Source organism: Haemaphysalis longicornis, unplaced genomic scaffold, assembly GCF_048455015.1.
Source record: "Haemaphysalis longicornis isolate Haplotype H1 unplaced genomic scaffold, Haemaphysalis longicornis Haplotype H1 scaffold_8, whole genome shotgun sequence".
Taxonomy (NCBI): domain Eukaryota; kingdom Metazoa; phylum Arthropoda; class Arachnida; order Ixodida; family Ixodidae; genus Haemaphysalis; species Haemaphysalis longicornis.
The window spans coordinates 114000241-114025438 of NW_027526445.1; the positions used below are offsets into that span (position 1 = coordinate 114000241).

General features: G+C 44.8%; 1 long non-coding RNA gene across 1 annotated transcript; it reads right to left on the reverse strand.

The window, feature by feature from the left end:
• Positions 1–676: 676 nt before the first annotated feature.
• LOC144148745 (uncharacterized) lies at positions 677–24577 on the reverse strand. Its single transcript, XR_013318049.1, has 5 exons — positions 24419–24577; positions 22084–22150; positions 10789–10875; positions 7906–8010; positions 677–818 (listed from the first exon to the last, which is right to left on the reverse strand). It is a non-coding gene; the product is annotated as an uncharacterized LOC144148745 (long non-coding RNA).
• Between the last annotated feature and the right edge of the window lie 621 nt (positions 24578–25198).

Genomic DNA, 25198 nt, shown 5'->3' on the forward strand with positions numbered 1-25198 from the left:
ACGGTTTGTGCAGGTTTGCTAGGCAGACAAAGATGCGTATGACGCAGGAATGAGACGTTTTCCCGCTGGAATAAACCTCGAATTCCTCCAATATTTATTCAGCAAATTGGTTAACAAGTATGCGCATTCGTAAACTACGAACAATCGTGTTTTCTTTTGTGAGCTCCTTTTAGTGCTCCGAGCTTCTCTGGTTATCTTTTTTCGAGAACCAAAGGGCAGTAAATGTGTCTTCGTGTAAACCTATTTTCACATTTCGCACGTTTTTATCACGTTTCTTTCATAGGATCTTCGTTAATATTATGAGAAAGAAAAGATTTCATAGTAATGCGATCACACCGAACATGCGTCACGGTGTGCATATACCCTCAACACGGGCCGGGAACTTAATAACATTGCACTAGTCTGTGTTTGGGCTCAAAACGTAGCTCACCAAAACAGTCCAACCAGTTGTCACCTTTAAATCTCAAATTGAAGGGTGGTATCAAGGTCTCTTTGAACTCGAGTTTCAGCGGATACGCTATTAACATTTAACGCGCTCGCACGCCTTTGGCTGTAACAGAAGCCCGGAAAACAAGCCATTTTTCGTTATAGACCATACTTTTTTCATTTCGGCGATTAGTTTATTCTGCACTAATTGTATATTTTACACGCATCACTAAATAACAAGAAAAGCAAGAAATTCTACAAGCGTTTATTCATGCTCACTGCAGTAAACCGCAAGTTAGGACACATTGACGGACGTCCTGCGGTGAAGGCCGTGGTCGACACCAAGTGGATTATATTGGAGGACTCGGCACCCCTGGCACCCGTTTAAGAAGCTGTAACATTGAACAAAAATGGAAAACGGTTTACAATATTGGGACAAGTTTGTAGTATTTCAGGATAAATGCGAAACAATAGCAACTAAGGGCAAAAGTTTTTGGTGATGTCAACAGAATTGTAGGTTTTATGATAACCACACCATTGAGTGCCGTTGATGATGAGTTGGCCTTTTTGTTAACACTTAAAGCATTACTTAGCCAGTGCTGCTTCGTTGTTTCTTATCGGAGTTGCACCATGAACTCTGCTTAGTGCATTCGTTGTTTGTGCACGCGTTACTATAAGTAGTGATTCTGCGGATGTGCGAATGGAATTCCCTTTATATATTTACTTGTTTTCTGAATAAACACATGTTGCTAGTCAGCCCCGGGTGCTTTATTATATGCGCCGTTTTAGTCCTCGCGTCATCGCTCAGTTCTGCATAAAATGAAGACTCCTATTCCGTGGTTCAAGCGCATTGCACCGCAGCCACTCGGGTGTTTGAAGAGGCCTCGAATGTACTGCAGGGGTACACCAAGCGTGCATGCACTGCATGGATTTCCCTTACTTTGTAAACGAAACGCAATAGAGTTTATGTACTTATAACTAGGCACCTGTGCGCTGTAAGGGATATACAGCGGTCCAATGAAATGCTTTCGGTCACCTTGGTGGCAACCGTTGCCTGATTAGTGCAGTGCTCGACCAGTCCATATTTGCGTGAAATTTAGCCTGAATGTGGTTAGCGGAGATTCAAGCGAGGTTTCATAAGCAGAAAATTTCCCGTATAAGTCGGGTAGCCTCGCGACCAGCCCCGCGTATGCGATAGCGTTATCCTGGTTATTGGCCATGGGATTTCCAATGTCTTTGGGGGGGATTGGCCAAGCTGTTGAAAACAGCATAGTTTATTTGAAGCAGTGTTGAACGGAACGGCGTTCAAAGGAACCTCGTTCCTGGAAGTAGTTCCTTTCTGGAGGAACGGAGGAACGCCACCATTCCAATAGGGGTCCGTGGACCTATAACGGTGACTGGTTAGGTTTTTGAAGGAACTGCAGGAACGGCATTCCTTCTGCAAACATTGCATCGGTAGGAATTGGCTGTTTTTGATGCCAAGGCTCAAGTACAAAAATCCACAAGACGCTACTGTGTTTCTATTCCAATAAGCTGGCCAATTTGCCCGCCCTTCACAGGAACGGGCTTCATCGAAGGTCAAAGGCAGAAGAATAACCACGCAGCTGGCCGCAGCTTGTGCTTGCTTTCATCCCGGTTGAGCTTACGCGGCATTCGGCGGGTGAATACCGCAGCCGCGATTATTCTTTTCACCTTTCATCGTTTGTCTGGGGAGGCCAGAATGCGCGTCCGCCCGATAGAATTGCTCCCTACCGGGGAAAGGTACGTTGTAAAACCACCGTATATTCTCAGGAGTAATTCCCGCAATAGTGCGCGCGAGATGCAGGTGCGTTGTTGTCGAGGAAGTTGCTCTCGTTGTAAGGTCATTTGAAAGGTCACCGGGTCACCGGGAATCGTTAGGGAATTCAGGTTTCGACCCCTCAAAAGAACGCGCGAGGACTTTGTCGTCAGTTGCTTAATTCTTCGGTTTAAGCTATCATGGATACCAGCCAGTTCTACGCAAGCAAACGTGACCAACGACATAAAGACAGAGTTAGCTACGGTGACCGAGCCATCAAGCGCAGATTTTGCAACCTCTTCAGAGCCCTGGGATTTCTTTTCTGTTGTGCAGCAAACCCTTCCAGGCGAAGCACCGGATGAGCTGTCACGGTACCTGCTGGTACCAGTTGACTACCAGCTGTCGCAGATGAAGACCTTCGAGGGACTGAATCACATTTTATTCAAGTACAACACGCCAGTACCCTCGAGCGGTTCCGTGGAATGGCTCTTCAACACTGCCAATGAAGTGTTGACGAAAAAATGGCGCAACTCTTGCTGAGTACAAACAAGCGACTCTACTTAGTTGCGACTATGCATTCCGGCATTTTCTTCCACTAATTGTTTTCACATTTATTCCGTCATTGTACATTTTTTTATCTTCTGCTATAACCTGTAACCTATGTAACTAACATTTTCTGCTTGAAAAACCAAAGAATCCGTCCTTTTTGTACCTCGGCAAGTGTCTTCCTGTTTTCACGTCACTTTTTATTTATTTCTCGGTGCTTCTTTTACTTTATTGTGTCGCACTTTGTGTCCGGCTCTATTTTTGGTACTGTATATGTTTTTTACCCACGTGATTAGGCTTCGTGGTATTACCTGTGCTGTTCCCTTATGCGTATTTCTAACCACCGGAAATGATTCGTGCGTCACGTGGACATACTTGGCTATCTTTGGTTGTTTCCTTTATCTGCTACCGTGTTTGCATTTAGCATACTCTCTAATTCCTAAGCGTAGATTTCGTGTGTCACTACGCTGTTCGCTTTTATTTCTTTTTCTTGTTATCGTCTTCTACCTAAACTTGCATTGCGAACCTCCTAGTCATTACTTGTTCTGCTGTGTTTTTTTTTTGCTCGCAAATTTCTGCTGCATGATCCGCAAAGCTTCACTTTTGTAACCCCCTTACTAAATTTCCTGCAACGGGACCTGTGGTATTTTAAATAAACTGTATAATAAATGTACATTCTTTAAAGGCCTATGTATTGTTCTTTTCGATGAGGTTTATAATGCAAGACATTTATTTACGTTCCTGCATGTAAGTAAGTTTTTATTAGCATATCTGAAGCGCAGTAACCTTACTGCGCAGTTGCATGTAAGACCGAAGTGGGACGTGGCATATGGGTTTCACCTATAATACACGAGCATGAAAGTCGCCGTTAGACATTTCTGGAGTGTGTCCGGTGCTCCTTGAAAAAAAGACGTCTTTCTTTTTACCTTCAGATAAACTGCTTCCGGCGGTGTTCATATTCAAATAATATACGTTGTTCGATGTGAGCTTCGAATTTCTCACTTTATTTCACCTCAGCAATCCGACACCATATTTTAATTTGAAAAAATGAAATGTAACGTTAATGTGACGACACATTCCAATGTTTGAAGTGGAACTGGAACACGTTGCTTTCGCAATAAAGAAACTTGTAACTGGAACTCGTTTCAAAATTGGGAAGGAACGGGGAACGAGCTTTCGTTCCTGTTTTAGAGGAACCTGTACAACACTGATTTTAAGCTGTTTCGTGTAGGGCCGAAACATTGTGCGAATGGTTCGTGTACAATGCAAGGGACCTTACACCATAATTTAAGCATGATCACCAATAGGTAAAGACAACACAAATGGGTAAAAACAATGGAAAAGCAGACAATGTACTCATATTAACCAGTTCTGTGCAGCCCAAACACTGTGCATGCGGAAAGGTTGTGTTAAAATATTTATGCGCTTCTGAAACGATTTATGACGCCGACAGTTCCCTCACTTGTGCGTGCATGCCTTAATTTCTCTTTCATCAGAATGTGTTCAAATGTAGTACGAATAATTGGTGACAGGTCGGAAAGAAAAATTTAAAATGCGATGATCACGACTCTTACACTCTTAATAAAAAAGGTCGTAAAAAGGTAGTAACGGCCGTATTTACTAACTCCTTACGAACCTTACTACCCTGCGGTTTCGTACGTAGGCTCTGCCACTAACATCTGCATGGTTAGTAAATTAACTGAGTGTAGGAAGTAGTAGCACTAGATTAAGGTCGTGCTTATGACTAGGTTGTGCATGGCCAGTTAGTAAACGCATGTAGCTCAGAAGAGTGCTATCGCTGGGACTTTACTAGTGGGGCTAGTGGTGCTTACTGCCTGCTTCGGTTAGTAATTTTGACAAGTGCTACATTTACTACCTGCAGTTACTAAGTACCTAGTGTATACTGGGACAAGTAACTTGTTAGTATTCCATTAGTGAATGCTCCGACCTTTTTTTTAAGAGTGTACTGTTTGAATAGTAACGATATAAACCTCTATGAACCGACATTTCCCACGATGGCGTATATTAATTTTCCGTGTAAGACCGGAGGAGTCTGCGCTCGAAATAACAATATTGAGGAGGGCTACACCAAGTGAGACGTAGTGTCCCTGTTAGACATGAACTACAGGCAAAAGAATTGGCCATAGCCCTAGCAATTGCTCAAACCTCTGCAGAGATCATTTTTATGAACTACCAACAAGCATGCAAAACTTTCTCGAGCGGCTTCATCTAACCCTCTGCCACACAAATTCTACTGCAGCATGCTCCACAACATCGCGTAAGAATTATTTGGGCTCCCGCACATTCCGACGTCCCTGGCAGCGAAGCTGCCCACCAGGAAGCTCGAGATCTGACAAACGGGGCTAGTCAGGAGTTCGGCGAGCAGGGACGTGTGTGTTCCCTCTGGTCCTATACCTCCTCCATTAAACAAATATTGATCTGACTTTGACTTACCGATGCAACTAATAAGAGTGGTGACTTTTTGGTCACAACTGATATGCTCAAAACTAGCATGCAAAATCTCGTCCATGGTGAGAAAATCCACAAGCAGCATCCTTCAACTCAACTGTTGTTTCAACAAATTTAGGTGGCACCCATGAGGCGGTACTTGAAGCCGTAAGTAGGCCTAAGAAGCTTTGAAGGATGGAAGTGGTGCATGGGGCAGCAACGGGCTCGAATACCTTGAACGCACTGGTAACCAATCGGCCACAAGCCAGCGTCACGTGGGTATCTAAGGTAGCTAAACAGTTGCTTCGAGGATGCTTTGCGGGCGATTTCGTTGCTGCGGGTAGAAAGATCACCAAGGCGCTCTGTTCTCGCTGGCGTTAGTTTCCATCGGAGTGTCCGTGTGATATTGCAGATTTAAATTACCTCCATTACGTTTCTCCAAAACTGAGTCGGATATTTGCACAACGCCAACATTTACCATGAAAACGGAATAAGTTATATACTTGAAATATGGTAACAATTAGGCCAAATGGCTGGGGGACATGCTTAAGCGTACGTGAGCAGCACATCGCCCTTATTGCACAGAACAGGAGCTGAAAGTTATGCAACGATTATGTTGCTCCTTTTCTTAAGCTACCTTTATAAACCGCAATTGTCCGGTCCGAATTTACGGTATTTATTTCACACTATAGCAACAAGGGGGCAAATGTTGTTACTCTGGCTTGGAGCGCATCCAACAAATCTTTCTTGTTTAGATGAATAGACGTGGCGTGACTACCACACAGAAACTTTCTAAGTGCCGAACACTTTAGGGGTTCGCCTTGCCGTCGTAGCTGGCTGTAACGGCTGATGTCAGGCGACTCCTGGAATAAGGTGGTGCAGCGAGATAACAGACTCAAGTAGAGCCAGGCGTCCGGTCGTATGGCGTTCCGCAGATGCTTCGAAAACCCGGTGGTTTATGGTTTAATTAGGAGTAACCGTTCGAAACTCGTGAACCACTGGCGCTTGTCATACATGCCCCCGTTGTGTAGCGCAAAGAAAACTGCTGGTAAACTTGCGCAAAATATATGTAATTGACCACAGGACCCGAGTTAATTGTGTTCGGAACGCTCGTTTGGTTGGTGTTTAATATGGTGAGCGGAAATAAGTCAGTGAGCGGATAACGGCGCTACAGCCCATTATGGCGAATAGCTGCTTTCCACTTCTCACAGCTTTCAGGTTGAGTGGACGGGCTTTAATTTGTTTCGATCCAAGGCGCACGCGGCTGAACAAACGAAATTAAGAAACATATGGGTGCGAGTTTGTTCATGCTCCATCAGAACACCGTTAAGCGCAGAAGAGAAGATGAAGGGCGTAGGAGACAAACGTCGGTATTTGTCCTCTACTCTCCTACGCCATTAGTTTCCTTTTCTGCGCTGAAAGCAGCCGTGTAAATCTCTTTAAGCTGTCCATATAAACCTGCGGAGCATTTAGATAACACCGCAGAAAAACCCGATCTAAATATTTCACCTGCACCTGAAGTGGCGAGCGCACAAATCGCTGTGAATGACGTAGAAAAACCAAGCGCGCTCTGCTCAATTTTCTTCACTATGCACCCCAGGAATGGCTAAAATGATGTCATAGCGGACATGGCTGTCCTATTGGCTGCCGAGGGTCATATTCGCTCTTGATTTCTCGCATTTCGTGAGACGATCCGCCGTCGTCGGGGCTGTGTACCAACTTCTATTATGCCTGAACCTTAACGCACTGTTTTAGAGTTTATTTTGTGTTTTGAGACAGGGCGGAGTTTGAGTGACGAACTCAATACTCCCAGTCAACCAGACCACTCGACAACAAACGTTTAATGTTTGAAAAACGCCCCACCAGCCTGAGCGCTTGCATGCAAGGAGGCAGCAATGCCTGTTTTTGGTGGCACCCGACCGGAAATAAACCCGTCCACGTTGCGGAGAAAAGGAGAGAAAAACCCCGCCTTGTGATATATCGAAGGCCACCGAAGGGGCCGCCCCGCCTCTTTTGTACAGTGGAACATAACAGTGCTCGTAATGTTAATTTCGCTGTCCTCTTGTGCAGTTGTTCAGTGCCACAACACAAAAGAGCCGTACACATCAAGAAAAGACGCTCCAGTGGTATGGAAACCTATTTCCAGCAATTCCGAGCACACCTATATGTTGCACTGTTTGGTTGCTAGCTCGCTCGCTCGCTCGCTCGTTCGCTCGCTCGCTCACTCACTCACTCACTCACTCACTCACTCACTCACTCACTCACTCACTCACTCACTCACTCACTCACTCACTCACTCACTCACTCACTCACTCACTCACTCACTTACACTCACTCACTCACTCACTCACTCACTCACTCACTCACTCACTCACTCACTCACTTACACTCACTCACTCTCTCACTCACTCACTCAATCACTCTCTAACTCACTCATTCACTCACTCACTCACTCACTCACTCACTCACTCGCTCACTCACTCACTCACTCACTCACTCACTCACTCACTCACTCACTCACTCACTCACTCACTCACTCACTCACTCACTCACTCACCCTGTCACTAAAGGATGGCATCGGTTATCCAACCATTTCGCAAAATTTATCCGGATTTGTGCTCTTTAATAAGCCTTTTTTTCCGAATTTAGGGTTAGGTGAAACACCTCAGAGTTGGCGTCTTGATTGTAAAGAATATGACAAATCTTACCGCAACGACACGTGCATGCTGCATTTGTCAAGGTACAGTCGAGCGGGCAGTTTGTCAGGTAGTAGGCTTGGTCCAAGAAATATTGGCACGGATCCTCATAGTCGACTAGAAATTGAACAAAAAAAAACCACCGACCATCAGACCATGACTATAAAATCTTAGTGCAACAACACCTGCTCTGTACTTTTGTGCGAGTATGGTAATTTTTTACCGAAAACATCCCTTACGGTACGACGTGAACATGTCGCTTTGAAATGAACTTCGAAAATCCTTATGCATTCCTTCTGCCCTCACTCAGTTGGTGTCTATTTTCCTTAATCAGTTTTCATCAATAAAGCAGCACCTGGCATGAAAACGACGGAGGACAACATCGCCTTGTCCACGAAGTGACATCGGCAGTGAGTAAAACACGACGCCCCGGCATCACCATTACAAATCAAGGGCTACAAGTTAGAGAATTGACTCTCAATGGCCATCACCACGTTTAGTAATCCTAGAGTTAAAAGGCGGACCAAACAAACGTCGTCCCATGTAGGCGGGGTCGTACGAAAACTTGATACGGCCGTTAGCCTACGCCAAAGAGCATATAAATGGACACGGAAGCCAAAATACCAGTTGCTCTAGATCTATAAATTAGCTTACCGAGAAAACGAATATACTACTGTTGCGCTTAGCTTCAGGTAAATGAGCCAGAATATAGCGAAAACGCGAAGAGCAGTGTAGCTTCCTCTGTATATACCGCGCACCTTACAGCGTAACTGGTTGAAATTAGGTGACAAATATTTTCCCTTTATGCCTGATAAGTTTATAAACACTTAGCTGGAAGTTCTTGTAGTGGCATGTTTGAATATAAAAAAAAAATAGAAGGAATATCAGGTTGAACGCAGCTGACCGCTCACCAACCTCAAACACAAAGAAGTACGTTTTAATTTCATGGCAGTACCTGGTGTAATAGTCAGCCTGATAATCGTGTCCCTCGTGTAGAACTGTGGGCGTAGTCACTTTTATTATATGATCCTATGCAGGATTTTGCTGCGCTAAGGAAACACGGGAACGCTTGTCTTGGCTACTGTCCGTATTATGTACTGCATCTAAGGTCTAGCATACGCTGTGTCTTCGTTTGGGGACGCTGGATGGCGGTACTCTTTTGCTATTGCGGACGAGTCGATCTAATCTAAACCATCACGCCTGCGCAAGGTTGGTTAATCAAACGATATAAAACAGGCTAACACCCGGCGTCCGTATACCAATGGCGAGTCTCTAGTTATCATAATGATCATCATCATTATCGTCATCATGGGACGATACCGCTAGGCGAGGAGGGGTGCTGTACACGAGTGGTTGGTTCGACTCCAACTTTCAAGCGGCCTAAGACTGACAACACGTTTTTCGTCAAGACACCGTCAAAGCTGATGATAGGTCACATGAAGAAAAATGTTTAGTGGTCCGGACCAGCGAAGGCATGGGAGGTCGTAAAAGTGCGACCGATTTTGACCGAAACTGCGGAGACTGCTTGGTACGTGGTAGCGTTTATTTTGTCGCGTCTGTAGAGCTATAGATAAAGGATACCTCGCTTGCTTCGGGTTTATCGTGACGAAAACAGCGCCTGCAGGAGCCCCTATTTGCATCATGTAATATTTTCGAGGGAAAGGAGGCTAGGAAATGGGTTGTTTGATTAGCGATATCCCAGGAATAAGGCACCTTTCACCTCGGAATCAACGCTAAAACGGCTATGGGATGGTCGGACTTCCGTTTGAACCCAACTTGTTGGTTGCGTATAACGCTTCTTTAACTCAGTCTAGAGCTTCGCCTGTAGGGCTACAATAGAGGCCCTCCCAGCATACCCGCTCCCAACTATGCCTCGTACCATGCCACACAGAAAATTGTACTATTGCTATGATTCACCGCATATATACTTAAGGCATTTAAGATGCCATATTACCTGAATTCAAAGCAAAAGCAGCCCACCACATTCTGGAACCTTATACTGGCGCAGAATACACGAGGGTGGACAGCTGGCTAGGCATACGGGGCAAAAGCAAAAAAAGAAAAGAAGCCGAGGTAAACTACACTCGGGTTTCTGATGTGGCACCCTCAGAACAATGGCTGATGCGTGGGCTAGGTATGGAATCTGCTACTCTGTACTTAGTAACTAACCACTATCCGATCCCCGATTGAGCTTGTTTATAAACGCCACCGGAATCACTTATCGAAGACCCCGAACGGCATTACGTCAGCAGCTTTAATGTTAAAGAGAAATCGGTAGAGTAGGGGTAGCCAAGGGGCCGCTGGGTGAAACGTTTCTTATAGGGCTTTGGCGAGCTGGACATAAATTCACATTTCATTGATCACCCATTCCCAGTATTTGCCGTACATATGAGGGTGTTTGGTCCACCTGACACATGAACATGACATTATACTGATGTCTGCGACGAACACAACTACGATAGCAGAGCAAGAAGGTACGCTTTGCATTTTCAGCTGCCAAGGTCACCTTTTGCGGAGTTCCCAAACTGTGTTACATTCGCACAAGCGGTAATCGCACGACCCTAATGCCGCTTCCTCGATAACAAGCAGCGACCGCTTACTGTTCTAGGACTGAGGAAAAAACGGACAGAGAGGAAGAAAAGAATACAGCGTAAGGGAAATGAATATTTCAATGTTAGAAGCTGCCCATTTGCTTCCCTAAGCAATTTATAGAGCTGAAAAGGTAAATATTAATACGTCAGCATTAACGTACTCCAAAGTTACACCGCAAAGGTGTTTTTCTGTGTAATAAATGTGTTACAGTTACATAAAATCTGTCTTCAGCAGGTTGAGAAAAAAAATAAGAAATCAATAACGGTCGAAAATACGAATACATAAGACATGGCAACATCTCACCGCATGTGCAGCTGCACTCTCCTTCGTAAATAAGACAGGCAATCGTATATCGTCCAGGGCAGTTAGGAAGATTGCATGGAGGATCACCTGAAAATAGTTGCAGAAAGATGAATAAAATACACTGGAAAAAGTAGCATATAACTCAAATCAAAGGCATTTTTCCGTTGAGCTATTCCTTAGGTAACCAAAGCTATTAGCAGTATTTTAAGCAGTTTAAATAAAATAAAACAAGGATGTTTCGTGCACAAAGAGCACTTGAGCAGGTTACGTGAAAGAAATCAAAGAAAAATCGCGGCTTCACAGTGAAAATATTTTTCAATATCTCGCAACTTCACCTCCACCTAATCATAAGGGTAAAAAAATGGCCAGAATGGGCTGGTTTTCACGGAATGGGTTTAATGAGAAATGAACACAATAGAAAAACATGCTACGCTGACCAGAGAAAATTATTGTCATAACGCCCATGTTCTTGACAGCATTTCCATGATAAGCTAGTCTTGGTTTTGTTTGAGTAAAGCAGTAGAATGTTTCAAATTTCACGGCACTTTTATTTCGCTATAAGCAATGAGAGAGAAAGCAAATGAAGGTGTCAAAATGTTTACCGAGGTAGCAGTCGAAAGTATGAAAACAAAACACATAACAGAAGCTCGAACATAAACAAACAGCCCTTTCTATAAGCTCTAAGCAATCTTTTATGCTCACAGTTGCGATTTTATACGGCATTAATTATCGTCATGATAGCGCGGCTATAATTTTATTCAGCCACAAAATCATGAATTTTCCAAATGCCATAACACCAAAAATAATTACAGTGAAATATATTACAATAATTCCACCTATCTTTGTTGAGCTGAGCGGGCTTGAATACCGGTTGCACCTAAGTAATCTTTCCGCTCTGCGGTGGTGCGTATAAAAACTTACGGTGTGTTGCTTATTCCTTCGAGCTCTGGCGGAGTATGTTTCGTTTTCTTTTCTTTTTTACACCTAGGAATGGTTACAGGTGAGGTGATCGCCGGGAGTTCCAAGTTTGCGCTTTCATGTCAAAAGACATCGTTTTGTGGCATATGAACAAAGTGTTTATCCAAGATCTCTGATGGATAGCAGGGTTTTAGTTTTCTCCAGTTTAGTTTTCTCCAGTGTTGGTAGTTCGTGTGCAGTTTTTGTTAAATAGACAAATAATGTTATACTATGGCTTGCGGGGGCTTTGAGGCTTCTTTGTAGGTTAGTTAAGTCTATAAGAAGAAAGCTTATTTTTGCCTTGCTCGTAAATGTTCTGTCTAAAAGATAAATTTACACTATTATGTAGTCAATATAGCTTATAAGTAACCTCTGGCGAAAGCAAAGAAACACTTTAAGAAATTCGAAGAAAGTAGTTATGGGGAGTTGTACAGACCTAGTACTTTTTGTTAGAACGTCCACGCAACGCAACAGTAAAGAACGCTTAGTAAAAACAAAATATTACGTAAACAACACGGCACGTTTTGTGGTTACATGTTACAGTTTTTGTCACCAAAGCCGAATGCGCGCCTCAGCTTACAGCTGAGGAAATCCTCCTGACTATCACATGAGAGGTATTCCATAAGTCTTAATTCTGATTACATTTTACCGGAGTTCGATTGTATAAGCAATGGATTCATGAAGTATTTATATTTTAGGTGGAACACAAAAGTGCAATAAATTCAAGAGAATTTTTGTAGTCGGGAATGTAGTTACAGTTTCCATATATTGGTATCCCAAGTTAGGCCTGCCAGCCTTCCCTGAAAGGTAATAGCAGCGTTGTTGTGTATCGAAACCCTTCCAGAATTGGATCTACACATTGAATTACAGGTTATGTTTGTGTTGGAATTGTTATAGTCACTGTAGGGGCACTCGGTCTAGAACACTGTAAACAGCCCGAAGCACAAATGCTGTCTTCAATTGCCGAAATATTTTTGTCATCTTTACTTGAAAGAACTGTCCCTGTACGACAGGCATATGGTACCAAAACAGAGCCTGTCTAATACAAAGTATATAAATATGTGCCATCTACTACACCGGTGGGAGAAAAATGAATATATTGTATTTATTTTTCAACGTGAAATGCTCAATGGTGCGGTTGTTCGGAACTTGCACTGATTCAATTGCCGCTTCAAAGTTGGCTCTTTACTTGAGGTATAATGTCCTGATAATTGTGAATCCTAGTGTTAGTATTAATGTTGGCAAAGTGGTCACTATATTACGTGCATTATTCTCTCCGAGAATCATATTTTCGTGTATTTTCAAAGATTGTAGTCATGTATTCTTGCCTCACCTTTATGTAAGCGACACAAAATGTTTGGAAGTATCCCAGACATCTGGGAGCTGCATTCAACGAGTTTAACAGAAATGGCAATCTCCTAATTCTTGCAGAGCATGGGCAGTTCATTCTTCTAGGCAATTTCTCCCCTAGGTGCGGCAATCAACTTTTATATATGATCTTCAATATGCAAGTAGATTCAACATCAGTAGTGTTTGTGGCGTTTATCTCCAATGCATCATTGCAAAAATTGTCTCTGTCGCTGTGTTGCTAAGCAAACTGAACAAGTAGGCATTTATCCACTCTGGATGCTTTCTATGTGACTCCCTTTTTTGAGCGCTTTTGAACGACTGTTCGCCATTTTTATATCAATGTTGTTGAGCGAACGCCGACCCTATATTAAACCCTCCTCCACATAAAAGGCGGCATGGCGGTGGCAACGGGGTTACAGGGGGGGTGGGAGGGGGTATCATGCATGGGCATGAGGCTTGGTCTACGATGACATATGCTAAGCCATACAGGGGCTTTTCTTCGGAGTACAGAAACCACCTCATCGCGGAATGCAGCAAACAGACGCTAAGCTTTTCCTCCATGAGAGAGCATATCGTGGAACCCTACATGAAGTTCTACGAAATAGATCTGGATTAGGTCATAGCTTCTGGCTCATGGGGTGCCCTGAATAGCGTAGAAATCCCCAAAGCGTGCTGAACTTCTTCCGGGATCACGTCAGTAAAGAAGCGACTTGGGGTTGTGGCGTCGTCAAGAGAAGTTTCCGCAGCTCTTCGCGAACGACGGCGCGTATTGTATGCCGTAAGTATTCCGTCGCGGATCCTGGGGCGTTGACTGGGTACGTCAAACACTATTTGGGTGGTCGATCGTACTGCCACGAGCGCATGTCGATGGTCCTCTCGATCATGGAAGCTCCTGCCATGAATTGAGCCACTGTTTTGGGGGTCCATCGAAGAGCTTCGAAGGGGTCCATTGAATGAATCCATCGAAGAGCTCTTGTTTACGCCCTGCATCAGAAAGCGCAGCTTTTTCTCTTCTGCCATTTCGGGGTCAGCTCATCGGAACAGCATCTTCTTCTCTTCACCCAACACTACAACGTATTCGTTCAGGTGTTGGTTTCGCGTCTGCAACAATATCTCAGCGCGCTCTTTACGCACGAAAGTTGGAAACGTTTTCAAAAATTCCGTTTTGAACAAGCTCCATGATATTAACGAAGTCTCATGATTCTTGAAACAGGCTCGAGCAGGGTCTTGGAGGTGAAAAAACACGTGCCTTAGGATTCTTTTGTCATCCCCCGGTTCAAAACGTGAACGCGCTGCAGCTTCTGCCACTGTTGCGGGTCTTCAGGGGATCCTCGGAATGATGGGGGCTGCCGAGGTGGCAGCAGGACGGGGTGATTGGCTTGGTGAACCATTGTTCTGGTCGCGACGTCTTCCTTCTTCACTTTCTCCGGAAGTAGACCGATCTCGGGTGGGAGGTCTTGCTGTCGGCGGGTTGTACCAGTCGGGTTTGCTTGGCGACTTGCTAAGGGTTTAGGGTGCAGGTACCCCAATCCTTAACCAGATGTCACTATCCAAAGATGACGCACTTGGCTGGCAGGAAAAGCAGTGTTCTTGGAGCGAACTTGTGCTCCCCTAACAACTCCAAAAATACTCAGGCAGCGAAGAAGCAGTCAACAAAGTGACGTTCGCAGGCGACTGTCATTGAATCCAACGCCGCGGCGTCTGTTCTGCTGGTATTTATCTTTCAGCGCCAGTGTTTCTCGAACCGTCGAATTACATTGAGAACATTTCAGATCAAACAATATTATTCAAGGATGCTTACGTTAATTCGAAACACTCTCCGTATCAACAGAGATCAGAAGTGCGGCATAAAAACTAATCGCTGAACACGCGCTTCCCTTGGCACACCATTAACACAGCCCGGCGCAGCGGGGTGGTAAAAGCAAAACTCCGGAAGGTGACGTTGAAATATATCAAGTTTCGCAGAGTGACAGTTACAGAGACGCTGCACTCTTTGGATGGGGGAATGGGTGTTGAGTGCTGTAGCATTATCGAAAGGGGGGGTAAACCTTGTTGTTTTTTTCGAAACACGAAGGCTGACTAGTGCAAGTATTTCCGGGCATGAGATAATACCGTGAAGTAGTTTATATAGAAAAGAACCCCGGGTCGCTCGCCGCCGAGTCTGTACACAAAGCAGCCGCGTCGGCGGATTGCCTCGAAAGCGCGTCATCCCTATGTCATATTTGCCGCGCTTTCGAAGCGCTTTTTCAAAGAAAGTGCTACGTGTTGTGCCGCGCCTCCGCCAGATGGCGCCACGGGTCCCGCGACCGAGAGAAGACGCAGTGAAACATTCCCCTCGCGAGGGGCACGATCAAATGAAGAGCATTTCCGGGGGGGCACGACGTTAAGTAGTTTGCGTTACGTTAATGTTGTTGCACTTGTGGCAACTGCTGACGAGAAGCGCTCGTCAGCAGTAATTTGAATGAGTCAACGATATGAGGCGCGTTCGTAGAGTCCCATTCTGTGTCGCCTTTGTGGCGCAGTGGGTAGAGCACCATGTACATTGCGTTCCGCCCGCAGGTCGAGGGATGGAAAGCGGGTGCCGGATAGTATTTTTTTATATAGTAGGGAGGGGTGCGGTGCGGACTACGGACGTCAACGCGGGTGACATCGTGAGTTACTGAAATGCTCTGCATTTAAAATGAGGTGCGTTTGCATGAGCCGGACATTAACACAACTCCTGCTTCCATATTGCTGGACTCTTATATGAATAATAACTGTAATTGAGTCCGGCGAGACGGTTAAAGGGACAGACAACGGATTTCTGTCGAAAATATTTTCTCTATTTCATACAAAGGGGCACACTTATAACACCTTAACCCTTTGATGCGCCGTGCTGCTCAGGAGCAACAACTCAAACAATAATTTTTCTCTCGCACTTTGTGGTTTTTTCGACATTTTACACCATCTATCAACCGACGAAGGATCCCGTATCTTCAAAAACTAAAGAGAGGGCAGCACGTGCATCTGCGTTTTGAAACAATATTGTTTACGCGCGTCAAGTCGCATCGAGCCGGGATGGATCAATCGGCTAATGACAGGTAACCGATATTGCGAAATTTAGTTGTTATTGCAAGTTATAGCAATACAAACTTTTCGTTATTGTCTTCATTTGAACCATAAATCATGGAGATAAATGTAGCTCTCTTGTCCAAGTGATATATGGGAAGCGAGTGGCCGAGTGTTTCCCACTGTTCAGTGTGCCCTAGTGTACGTCGTAATGAACAAAATGTTCTTCAGGCTTCATATTTGTGATGTCGGAAGGCCTCTTTCATCATACAAACTTCTCACATGCTTATGCAAAATACCAAAGTTTGGGGCATCAAAGGGCATCATAACCGATGACGGTTTTGCTAATAGTGCGTTACACTTTAGAAATCGGCATTTCTAGATCTACTAGCCATAGGTACCCAGCCAAAAGGAATGCTGGCCACCATGACAGTAAGCCATCCGGGAGCATACTTTAAGCTGTGCGTGAGGTGAAACGAGGCATTTAAAGCCCTTTCCTAGGCTAAAACAACAATAACGTGGAGTCTTATATTCATTTACGCTGTTTATGAATCACACATTGAAACCGGAAGAGTTCTGCTAGCAGTGTCACTTTTAAACACTACATGGCGCCACGTTTCCTATTTCAGACAAAGCAAAGTAAAATTGAAATTATTTCCACGCGTATATTGAAAGATTCCTTGGAGCTACCCCACTGCAAAAAGCGGTGGCTTCATATGAGCTGGGTGACATGCACTCCTCAAAGAGCTTTTTCTGTGCCTTTAAGGACATTAAAATGAGTACTTGAGGGCATTGTGACATAGAGCGGAGTGGCTGGAGAGAAATAAGTGCTTGCCATTCCAAACATCCAAATACGAAACATCGTCGGTACAAAATTCACTGAACTAATTTTAGACAAAACCACGTGATTTTACAGCCACGCTATATATTCTTATCCCCCGTCCTCGCACCCTTACAAAACCAACACTCATGGAATTGGTTGGCCACGTGGTGGGCACTACGCTTTACTCTTGCTGGCGACCTACGCTCATCATCGGTGCGTGGCAGCACCGTCGTCTTCACGCCTCAGGTTACTAGCGGCGTGCGTTCAGAGACAGGAAAATATACCAACCTCAAAAATGTTACTACCTACATATTTTGATATATGATGTCTGATATTGCTCCTAAGAAAAACAAAAATTTAATCCCAGATAATATAATGTAATCTAATCCCAGGTGAAGGCGACTGTAAGAAAATGGGTGTAAGTTTGATATTTGTAAGCTGGCTTTCCGAAATTTTGTTGCAAAAAAAATCATGGCCATCTACTGAGGGAGTTTGCAAACAGGACAAATTTGTACTCCTCTTCACCGACACCGCCTCTTTCCCTAGTCGTGTATACGCCTCGACAGAGTCGACACGGGTTCGGTATCCGATCGCGGTGGCTTGTTTTCTAATAGAGGCGAAAAGCGAAAACGCCCGTGTGTTTGAGATTTTGGGATTCAGGCGCACGTTAACTATCCCAAGGTGGTCAAGACAATCCGAAGCCCTCCACTACGGCACGCATCAGCGCATGTGTAGCGTCGGCGCGATAAACGTTACAATCAATCAATCAATCAATCAATCAATCAATCAATCAATCAATCAATCAATCAATCAATCAATCAATCAATCAATCAATCAATCAATCAATCAATCAATCAATCAATCAATCAATCAATCCCTCAATCAATCCTCGAAGCGGTCGTCGTCTATCTCCCACAGTGATTTTGCAATGCCGCGTACTCCTCCGGGGCCACCTGCGTGGCGCACTGAAGCGTGCGCTGGGATTGGCGTTGCCACGCTATAAAAAAAAACGTCATATTCTCTACTGAGAAATTGTGTGTCGGGTCTAGAGCACTGCACGGGCCCGGGCTTACCCGAAACCATGTGCCAGGCCCAGCTCAGTGTTTCGGGTAAGCCGGGATGGGCCAACTGAGTCATTCTTTAGGTGGGCCCCGGCCGGGCCGGGGCTGAACGCCGCGGGCAGGCCAGCCTTGGGATCGAAGCCGTGAGCACGAGCTGGGCTCGCGCTTGGATTCATGGGCGTGGCCGTAATTATTTGCGGCGTGAAGGGTACAAAAGAGCATTCAAAGCAACGTTTTGGGCGTATTGGTGTTGTAGTTGCACGCATTGTTTCAAAAGCGTGTTTTGCTAGGTCTGGTATTGAATGCACTGTGAGTTTAACTCGCCAGCGCCAGAGCATGAAATTTATTTTACTGAACATTGTTTACTGCGTCAAGATTTTATATCAGGAGGTAGAACATACCAAAGATAAAATTACAAGGAATGCCGTATCAAGGAAGGGATTAATTCAGACAACCTTGAGCGCAGCACCTATATCTATGTGCACGTATGTTCTACATGTCGCACCCATCGAAATGCAGGTCCCCTGTCCGCAAATAGAACTGGCGTCCTCGATGAGCAGCGCCAAAAAGCCACCAATGCAGGTAAAACATTTCAATCGACGTGCACACTCTTGGTTTGAAACGCAGCACCATACTTTCAGCGTACCAACTTGTTGATAGTGACCAGCAGGTTGCATTGCAACGAATCTAGTCATAAAAGGTGATGGTGTCTCTGGTGTAAGAATACCTGCTAATATTACGCCGATGTGACGTGAGCTTAAGACGGTGAAAGGTAAACTACGTGACTACTTAACTCTGGAATTACGAATTTCAAGCCATGATATGCTGTTCAGACTAAATCCTCCGTCCGATTTGCCGCTACGAAGACAGTGAACAAGATTTAACAAACAAATTTTTTTGAGCGTGTATGCCCGGACCTGGTCACGCACATGCAGGCACTATATAGGCTTAAAAATAAATTATTGGGCCCGCGCAGAGCCTCGACGTGAGCCGATGGGCCTGGGCCAGGCCCGTGCCCGGCCAACGTATCGACTCCTGGGCCCTGGCAGATCAAGGGATGGATGTTACGGGTCATTATAATTTATAATAGCAAATCCCCAACATAGCAAATGCAACCTGCCACTAGCTTCGCTGGACTCCTATCTCACGGGCGGAAGAGAGCTGTTTTTAAGGTATTCTCAAAAAAGGTGTCAAACGATGGTTAGGGTGAACGTGCCGTACGGTGCAGAGAGAACATTCAAGCTTCGCAAAATAATCCCGTAGCCACTAGTTGTATTAGCCACGAAACGTGCTAGTGTATCGGTAGATTGTAGCATATATAACTAATATAAAAAGTCCTGCGATTTCTCGTGCCACGATTAATATAAAAACCGCCACACCATGGGAAGTGAAAGACTCCGGCGTCGCTTGTACGCATTGTTTAAACAGACATTAGAACGTATCGTAACCGATTTATTGCATCTACGCACAAAGCTACTTTTGCTTCCGGTTCCGAGTTTTTTTTTTCTTTGCACGCCGTGCATACTCGTGCATTGCATACTCCTGGACGCTACTTATGGTCCTTCAGGTTGATTTTATATTGGTGGGTTGTTCGCCTTGTAGCTCCTTCTATTTTGAGTGTGTATTTACTTGCACTGTATATATCTTTGGAACCTTTTTTTCTAACAGCGGAGCTGCTAAACAGGCCTTGAGATCGTCGTTGAAGGAAAAAATCCCATGAAAATGCCTAGCGCTCGCGAGCGCGTGCCTCCCAGCGACCGCCGAGCGTCCTGGGCTCAGCACTCACAGTTATTAGCAAAAAAAAGTAGCAAAAAACAACGAGGAGCGAGAAAACTGCGGGCGATCCTAGGTGCGTCCGTCGCTGCTAATGCCGAGCACCGGCTTGCGCACTGACCGTAGCAAAAAAAAAAAAAAAAAAAAAGTCGGGCACTGTTGTCAAGCAGCGCTACAGCGCATGTAAAACAAAGCTCCAGCAGTAATGCTAAAGGTGAAAAGACTCACTGCTTGGATAGGTCACCGCGGCCCATGCATTCACTAGATGCCGTTATGGATATTTGGAAACGCGGCTACAAGTGTGCCAATCCTTCCCGAGACAACTTTTTGATCCCGCCCCGCTAACGCACGCCGATGATGAAGAGCTTGGGCAAGTCTACAATGCTGAGGATCACTGTCATGAGCAATCCCCCAAAGAGACCAACTTCCCGAAGAAGCCTAGCAGAAGAGGAGGAGGAAAAAGGAGACAGAGAGAATGTGACGGGCAACGCCCTCAAGGAGGGGACTGGAAGAAGGAAAAGAAGAAGAGAGGCGCGTGGACAGGAACGGACATCAAGTGTAAAGTGAGCGAAAGTTAACTGTGTATAGTGCTTGCGCCCCAAACATTTTACGCTACTGCAGTGAGGAGCGCTGTGATGTGCGGAGTCGCGCGCGTTATTTTCGTTGCCTATTAAACGTCTCGTTTTTTCTGCGTCCAGTTTGCCCAGCTATTTGACGTGACAATTTTGATTGTCACGTCAAATAGCTGGCAGGCTCGCCAAAAATGTCACGTCAAATAGCTGGGCAAACTGGACGCAGAAAAAAACGAGACGTTTAATAGGCAACGAAAATAACGCGCGCGACTCCGCACATCACAGCGCTCCTCACTGCAGTAGCGTAAAATGTTTGGGGCGCAAGCACTATACACAGTTAACTTTCGCTCACTTTACACTTGATATCCGTTCCTTGTTGCAGCTGTAGACACTAGGGTCCGGTAGTCGATGACCACTCGAGAGGCTTGCCGGACACGCTGCCAGAGACCAGGGTGCGTAGCCCCGGGTGCCGTGGGGACCTTGTTTCGGGCGCGCAGCCCAGAGCGTTCAAGCCAGGTCGCCACGCTGGTGGTCGTCTCTGAAGCCGCCAAGGGTGCGTTGTTGCGCTCAGGATCGTTGCCGCGCTCAGGAGGCCGGCTGGGCGCCTAGCTTTCCAGGTTCGGTGCCAAGAGCTTCCGTGCAGGCGTCGCCATTCCTCGCTCTCTTCTGTCCACGCGCCTCTCTTCTTCTTTTCCTTCTTCCAGTCCCCTCCTTGAGGGCGTTGCCCATCACATTCTCTCTGTCTCCTTTTTCCTCCTCTTCTTCTGCTAGGCTTCTTCGGGAAGTTGGTCTCTTTGGGGGATTGCTCATGACAATCACTTGGCATCCACCACTCACAGCAAAAGAGACGCCGATGTCTTCGATGCATATGACGATTTATACGAGCGCCGCATATATGCAAATAAACCATGATACTGAAACTTAACTATGTCCCCGGCAGCACTCACGTACAACTGCTCGCAATTCAAGTGTAGCGCGGGAGTGGAAGCTTCCCTGATTGGTTTTTGTAACCCGCATTGTTATTTGACCACTATATTCTCCCCAATGAAACCTTTTTCTTTTGCCCTTCCCACTAAAGCACTCACTTCTCTAACGCCATCTGGGCAGCGGAGATATTTAAATAAATAAATAAATAAATAAATAAATAAATAAATAAATAAATAAATAAATAAATAAATAAATAAATAAATAAATAAATAAATAAATAAATAAATAAATAAAAATAAATAAAGGGTAGGTTACAGCCTTCTCAGTTGGTGGTACATTAGGGTGTCAAAATTTCATTATTGAAGGACAAAATATCCCAACACGGGCATGGGGTGGCCCGAAGCGCACCATGTTAAGGTATGTCACAGTTACAGTGCGGTTTTTAGCGTTTTTTTGCGCTGTACACCATCGCCGTGGTAGCAAGCGTTTCGAGTTACCGATGCCGGCTCACAGTCTCCCTTGCATATTATTATCTTGTGTCTTTATGCCACATGTGCTAGACGTTACCAGCCTCTTCTTATCATTTTCTTTAAATATGAGCGCGAGGGTCCATTTCGTCGAATTTCTGGCAAAGGTGCGCAATTTTTTCCGATGTAGATTTTCCAGATTTCTTGATATTGTACTGTATAATTGTCAGCAACAGAACAAATGACACAGCGGTGGATCCTTTTTGTTTTGATAGTTACAGCTGATTTCGTGCTTCTAAGAAATTGTATTTACTTGCCTGAGGTTGCCGCGGTCAGGAAAACAAGAACAAAATTTAGGGCGAGGAATCTGGCGATGAAGGCCATCTGAAATGATTCATACACAACAGCATCAGTATTGACTTTTGTTACTGCTATTTGGGATCATGCCGACAATATTTCAATCGCTAGTAATCTAGACAGGATGGGGGAAGATTAAAGATAAACGATTATTCCCTGAATAAGAGTTAACAAAAAAAAAAAACGACTGCAATTACATCTGGCCCGAAATGGCGATCGTTCGGTTAGGACAAACCTTTAATTACAATGTTTGTCACCGAGCAGACATCAAAGACATGGTAATGCTTTCAATCAGCTGGGAATTTCAATGAACGTGATATAATTTTGTGCATAAATTGTCAGCAGTACAATGTACCTTTCTTCTCTGCTGATCCATTTTCCTGATAGCTTGGAAGATGCTGGTAAATTTGTTGTCGCTTAAGTGCCATTGCAAAGTACTTAACGCTTCAATGTTTAGTGTCATGAAAACATTAAAAGACTGCGGAACAGGGAATAAAGGGCTGTTTACTAAAACGATGATGACTGGGCACCTATATGCAAGCGGTATGATGCTATGACAAAATGTGAATATCCTTATCCTGCTAGGCAAAGGAAGCAAACTGCCAAATAGTCCGTTCTTTCAATTCTCACGTCGCAATGATGTACAATGAACGCAAAAACCATGAGTGACACTGCATGTTACACCTTAAATTTGGAGAAGGGAAACATTAGAAAAACGTTCTGCAGTTTGAATCATCCCCAAAGATTTCTGTATTTGAAACTCCACGAATATTTCAGAGTCCTTACCTTCCAACCACAGATTTCGAGACCCTTCGGTACTCGGGGCACCATTTACTTGCGAAACAGTTTGTTTTGCTAATTAGCTCCAAGAGGCCACAGTTTTCGGTGGTCATGTGATCTGATCCTTATCTGGTTGGCTAGGATATCTGCATTGTTGCTGCGCCACAGGGCACTAAACGACAACAGTTCACCACGAGTACTCCGCATTCCGAGCTGTTGGAGCAAGGCCGGCTACCACTCCCAAGCGTAGGACATAGAGTAAGCTGTTGTCTATGCGAATTCGGTTAAGGCAAATTTCATGGTTAAGACGAACAAGGCATTTGTTCTCTTGCAATGTGCACATTGTATAAGCGGAACAGATAACATAAAATGATTAGATAAGCGGCCAATTTTTTTACTGTCTCTGAGTTTGTCGTAACGAGAGTTTGTGTAATTACATTCCCACAAATACGGACCAAAGTGTGGTAGAGCATAGCTTGACCGTTGTCTAGGTTGGTATGGTATCACACACTTTTATTAAAGGTCGTGGGTTGGGGTCCTGTCAGAATAATAAAGTTTCCTTCCGTTTTCTTTAAGTACAAAAAGTAACTATGCTTCGACTGTAAAAACGGATGGAGTACTTCCCCGGTGCCTTCATAACTGTTTTTGACCGCTGGGGTTTCTTTATGCACGGATTCATTGCCCCTCTCCTCACCCCCTCCCGACACACACACATGTGTGAGATTGCTGTTATGCACGTTCCGGTTGATTGGCGTAATGAACCGTAAATGACGGACCACTTACCTAGATGCATGATAATACGGTAGTAGGTAAATTATATTGCCAGTGTAGGCCTGCTGTTATCGCAGTTTTAAACGCGCGCTCCTGTTTTCTTTTCCACTCCAGGGGTATTTGAAACAAAAAAATAACCACAGGAATTTGTTGAGAACCTCTTACGTTCACTCTAGACCTTACACGCACAAAAGAAAACACTGTGCAACCGATAAGAATTGTGCCCTGCCCCTTTTCTTGGTCAGTATCCTTTGTTGCCGCCAAGCCATCCTCACTCCATGTCTCCCTGGCTAGAACAAGCGTTCTTATTAGTTCGAAATTCGATGCTTGCGAGTAAACGGCGGCAATGAGTAAAAAACAACCACAAGTCAACAAAACCGGTTTTAAAACAGTGGAGATCCTTGATGCGTATGCAGTCAACTTTGAAAGCATTCAAGATGACGCCAGAAAACGTCACGTCATACTGTCACAGAAAAAAAAACGCGTCAAACTCGTTATCTTTCAGTCGATGAATGATGTCTCTCTCTCCGTAGTTATTGCTATGACATCACGCGTTAAGCATACCAGGAAATATGCAGACGAGGTGCCCGTGTCTAGTCAGTACTCGCAGCATGTTACGTTTTGTCATACCTTGAGAACTATAAATTATAAATGGGGGAGACTAAAACGTCAATACCGAAAAAACTATTACCAGACTCGCGTCATGAGGACATGTTTTAAGCAACAGTAGAAAAAGCAGCTCACCTTCAACTTTATATCAAACCAAGTTGAATATGATCGATAACCACCGGTAGTGCTGCAGACACGACTACAGTTTTCAGTATCCTGAAAACAGGACCTCAGTCTCCTACCGGTGCTAGCTGAGCTCTGCAGACCAAACGCGGACGGCGCCTTTTTGGCGTAACACTATCGGGGCTTCCGTGCGCTCTTGCGATAGCCGACAACTTTCGCCACGTGGACTACTCTGCAACTGCAGCGGGTGTATACTCTGCGTTGTTGGCGCTGACTTCGGCACAGAGGAGCCATGAGTCACTATTTTCTTTTTGTGGGTGATTTATTGGAGTGTTTGTGTTAGTATTTGTCAGTTGTGCTAGATAGGTGCGGTGGCATCCGGTCGAGTCGAGAGGTATACGAATATGCAATGCCGAATTATTTCGGATGTAAACAGCTGCATTGCTCCGAGAGTAACGGCATTCCTATGAGCTTTGTCTATGGTTTAGATGTTAGTGTTTTCGTAAAAAAGATGTCACTTCTTGTTGGAGGGTAAGAATATAGGCGCTATCCAGATATGAGTGCTTACCTTTTTACATGCCCCAATCGCAGTCGTCATTAGGACCCGGCCAAGACTACCGTGAGGGGCAGAATTAAGGTTGTAATCAGGGCCCCTTCTCTAAGAAGAGACAATGCACGAAACGCTGCTCGTTGTTGTTAGGATAGGTCCCGCGGGTATTGCTCCTAGTTTAGAGAGAGTAGGGCCATAGTCGTCTGTAATTCGTCGTAGACTGGTGACACCGTACTTACTAC